We start from the raw sequence: 5,180 nt of genomic DNA, 5'->3' as shown, positions 1-5,180 counted from the left end.
GTTAAGTGTCTACAGAAAGTCTAGAGCACAGGTGTCAAACTGGTTCCAGAAAGGGCCGAGTGGCTGCAGGTTTTCTTTCCAACCAAGCAATAGCACACCAGACTCCAGTCATATCATCAAGTCATCATGTTCAGATTGGACTCCCTTAATGAGATGACTGGGGTCTGGTGTGCTATTGCTTGGTTGGAAAGAACACCTGCAGCCACACGGCCCTTTCTGGAACCAGTTTGACACCTGTGCTCTAGACTAATCACGAAATTTCAGTTAGTTTGCGTACACTGAAGACACACTTAAAAGAAGCTGGACTGTTCAGACGACGCAACTTCCGGTTCAAGGGTCAAACTGCGCCGTCGTCCAATCAGCGATGTCTCATGTTTTCCACTGGTACCTACCTTTTCAGGTAGGTTAATGTAATTGTGTTTTCCTTAATGTAGTTGCATTTTGCTTTATGTAGTTTTATTTTTCTTAATGTAGTTGCACTTTTAGATTTGTAGTTGCAGTTTGCACTTCAGGGCCACCGTATCTATCTGACTTATGCATAATCTCCTGCATCCTGGATAGTAATTTTACTGCTATGCCACTCTGACGGGCTAAAAATTACAATGACATGCAAAAGGTGAGCTAATAACTCTTGAAATATACACTGTGTAAAAAAATAAACCATTAAACAATTACATTGAAAAACTACAGATCTCAATGTCAACCCAAGATATACGTTAACCTGAGACTGGAATATTTAAAAAGTAAACCTGAGACTTAAGCCTTCTTAGGAGAATATCTATGTGTGCCAAACAGAGTGATCTATGCAGGGATTTTTATGTCATCAAATATTATGTAATTACTTATGACTTACCTTTTTCCCAAAGCCCCTTATAGCCTTCACATTAAATATGAATTTACTAAAATACGTAATATACATATATGTATATTATGTTATTTATGTACTGGCGACCTGTCCATGGTTTACCCCGCTTGGGACAGCTGGAGATAGGCACCAGCACCTCTCAAGACCCCGCTCGGGATTAGACGTGTCAGAAAATGGATGGATTTATGTTTATGTTCAATTCAATTCAGTTTACTTATATAGCGCAAATTCACAACACATGTCATCTCAAGGCCTTTACTGTTCACCAGATCATCTAGTCAAATTAATTCAAAGATTTCTATCTAAGGAAAACTAGTTGATTGCATCGACTTAGTCCCTTAAACTAAGCATGCTTGTAGCGACAGTGGAGAGGAAAAACTCTCTTTTAACAGGAAGAAACCTCCAGCAGAACCAGGCTCAATGTGAGCGGCCATCTGCTGAGGCCGACTGGGGTTCAAGGAGACGGAAGCAGAGATACAAAAAGCAGCTGTAAAAGGCGATTCTTTCCAGGAAGCACACAACCAGGCAGACGAGCTCCGAGCTCTGTAACACAAAAATATGAACTTTGCTGTCTTGAGAAAAACATTTCTAAATACAACTACTTGTTTAGGCCATTCTAATGAGATAAACATTTCTGGGTTAGTATTGCTATAGACCTGTTGCCTTTTAACTGTTTCAGATTTTTTTTTCTTGATTTAGTAAATTAACGGGCCAATTCTTCCAAAGCTTGATGCTTTGGAAATGGAAAAGGACATTTAAAATAAGATATATTTTATAATATCTATGGCAAAAAGTGAGGCATGAGAAGTGAAAAAACATTGGGATTTTAGGCAGAAGAATAATAGAGAAACCAGGAGGGTCACGGGCAAAGGAGGCCACTGAAGAAAGCAGTGTAAATGAGCAAAGATGAGGAAGATGATGCTTTAGTGAGAGACAGCAAACAATGGCAGGGAAACTGATGAAGAGGAGAACGAAGAAACAGAGAGAATCCAGCCTTTCCAACTGGACCAGTTGGTTCTGTTGTCTGCCCAGCAAACAATCATGTCTGTCTTTGTCCTAAAGAAGATTAGCCTGTATGGTAATGGTAATTATTGTTCTTTTTCACAAAAGATTGGTTTATTTTAACTTATTACTCATCAACAATGCAACACTAGTGTGCAACATACTTGATTAAATAAGTTCTGTGTTTATGGCTGCTAAGCAGCCCTTTAATTACTTTATGATCCCTCGTTATGGGATGTTGCGTCATTGCTGGCCTGGACCAATCCGTCCTGTTCAACGAGTCAAATATAAACCTGGCTTAATAAATACTCCCACACTGATATAATCTGCTTTATTTCATTCTCTCTCCACACCCTTTGTCTTTATACAAACAGAAATTATTTGATATGCTGAAATCCAATAAGCTAGTTAAAAGAATCAGAAAGTAGGTCATGTTGCCAGTTTCACTTTCAGTTTCTAGCATCCTACAGTGAAAGGTCAGTGAAGCTGCTGCATAAGAAATTAAGGGACAAATTAATGGTAACAGGTCATTGGTAAAACATTCTTGCAAATTCTACGGAGTAAAAAGTGTCAGATGATGGCAGACTGTCACTCTATGGCATAGTGTCTTGGCATATCTTGGAAGTCGTTGACTCGATGCAATCCACTGGTTTTTCTTGACAGAAACTTTTAACCGATCTGACTGTATCGTCTCTGAAAAGTGCCTTGATATGACGGATCACAGTGGGTTTGAATTGGCACTGTATAATTAAACTGAATGTGCTTTGAGACGGTAAAATTTATTTATTTATTTTTTGCAGTCTGCTCTTCAAAAAAAGAAGGTTCTAAAAAAACTTTATTTCAAGGCAACAAAAAAATTAGATTAAGACCGATGAAAAAAATGAAGTGTTGTAGGTGCTTTTTCACTCATATATTTAACATAATAATCTCTGGGATATCTGAGCTAAAATAAGATTTTCCTAAAGATGCATTAAACAGATGCAATAATGATAAAGTCTCTACTGGTTATTATGAACTAAAAATAACAAGAAAACATCTAAAAAAAAAGGCTTTATTTACATTTATTACCATCAGGATTTATTGTCACACCTGATCAAACAGTAGAAATTAAACATTAATGTAGCATCTCAGTCTGATGATACTTTTACAAAGTCGGGGTTTAGATGTGTGAAGGACATCAAACTTGTTCCCATTGTAACACATTAGTTTTATAAATATGAGTGAATAGCAGGAAAAATGTCACCATGACTGGTTTAATGAGATAGAAACATCCGGAAGAACAAAATGTTTACCGGTAGGTTCTTTTTGTTATGTGGGAGTCATTTTCGATTTTTAAAGTGTTATAACAAATATCTGACTTCAGTAAAAGGAAACTCAAATCATGTTGGTATTTCATTAGATTTTTCTTGAGTTATAATGGTATCAACCAAAACTAAAAAACAATATAAGAGCAGTTCTTTGGACCAATGAATTAGGTTATTTTAGTCAATCAAAGCTCCACAGACGACAACCCAACCCCTAGAATATATCATCATATTACATGTCCATGTTTCTCAAGCTTACATACTAGTTCCCTACCACGGAGCTTGATGCAGGCAGTGAATTTGTTAATAAGTGATATTTCTCTTTGTTCAGTAAAATCTCTGCTAATAATAACATAAACATAAACTAATTATTTGGTAACCTGGATTTAAAAACTGCCCTGCACACCACAGTAACCTGATCATTCAGAAATGACATAGTACAACCTTGAAGGCATCACAGCATCCTGCAGGTTTCTTTCCCTCTTTATCAGTTTGAACATGTGACCTGCATGCAAAGCGTCCTTGGAACTGTTGGAGCGCTGCTGCAGCTACAGAATTCTGACTTCTTAATCATGTTGCAGTTATTTGTAGGAAGGTGATAAAATCCCCGGGGGATAAAAGGCTGAGGAAATGACAGATTAACATCCCGTCTTTCTGGTTTAGTTAATTTAAAATTTCCCACATTTTCATATGTACGGAATACAGTTCTATAGGACTATTTATCATATTAGATTTAGTAGGAGACCTGATGCCCAGCAGAAAGCTGCTATAGGCTTAGGTTGCTGGAGAACACAGGGACCACTTCTCATTATTCTGTCTATTCTCTCTCCTCTTTTCTTGCCATAGTAGCTTAATCTGACCTGGTTCTGTTTGGCTGTGACACCATCCTGAAGGCAATCAGCTGAGCTGCTGCCATCAACACCTTCGATTACACCTGATAGAGTTAGGCCCATTTTTAGTATTTAGCAGTATTGTATAGTAACGAAGTAAAAATACTTCACTTCTGTACCTAAGTATATTTTGGAGTACTTTATACTTTCCAAGAGTAAAAATTTTGATGAGAACTTTCACTTTTACTTCACTACATTTACGAACTTAACCCTATAATGCCAAATGTATCATATTTGATACATACGGTTTCTGAAATGTTTTGGGTCTGACACCTTTTGCATAATTTAATGGTAAAAACTTTGCTCAAAATCTTATTGTACTCAATCAGATATACCTGATAACAGAGGGCAGAAGACTACACAAATAATGATCTTAACTTATCGCATAGTAATAAATTATTAATATCTAAATTTTATTTCTGTTTTTCTTTTTACATATTTTGTTAAAAGGCCAAATAAGGACTTCAAACCCCAAAAAAGTAATTTTCTGTTTTGTTTTATTCTTGGATAGGGCTTTAAAGGGTTAATTGCATACTTTTACTCCGATACATTTTCAATGTTTGGTTTAGTTACTAAGTAAAAAAAAAAAAAAAACGAGCGAGAGAAACGCAACTGTTTTGATTTGTCGGGTCTTGCCTGGGCTTGTTCATCAACACCAATACGATGTTTCGCAAAGCCAGTCTAAATTTATCCTACACTTGGTTGTTTATATCATTTTAAGTGAATTTAACCTTCAAAGTTTACCAAAATGTAAAAAAATGTTATTCAAACTGCACTTACTTTTTACTTATACTTTTCACTACATTACTTGAGTACATATATTTTTACAGTAATTCTTATACTTAAGTACAAGCCATTTCAGATACTTTAAAACTTTTACTCAAGTAACATTTCAGTCAGTGACTTGGACTTTTACCGAAGTCATTTTTTGTGTCAGGATTTGGTGTTGGATTGAGGACCCAAATGCAGAGGCAAGTAGGCAGAGGTGAATTTAGGTGGGTTTAATGAGGTTCACAGGAACTGAGGCAGGAATCAAAAAATCCAACAAAAATAACAAACGAACCAGAACCAAAGAGACATCAGGGGAAACCCAAACTCTAGGAGCCAGGGAGAGACGAG

Source organism: Cyprinodon variegatus, unplaced genomic scaffold (assembly GCF_000732505.1).
Source record: "Cyprinodon variegatus isolate N-32 unplaced genomic scaffold, C_variegatus-1.0 Scaffold1676, whole genome shotgun sequence".
Taxonomy (NCBI): domain Eukaryota; kingdom Metazoa; phylum Chordata; class Actinopteri; order Cyprinodontiformes; family Cyprinodontidae; genus Cyprinodon; species Cyprinodon variegatus.
The sequence above is the reverse complement of the archived record's forward strand: the minus strand, read 5'-3'. Positions refer to the sequence as shown.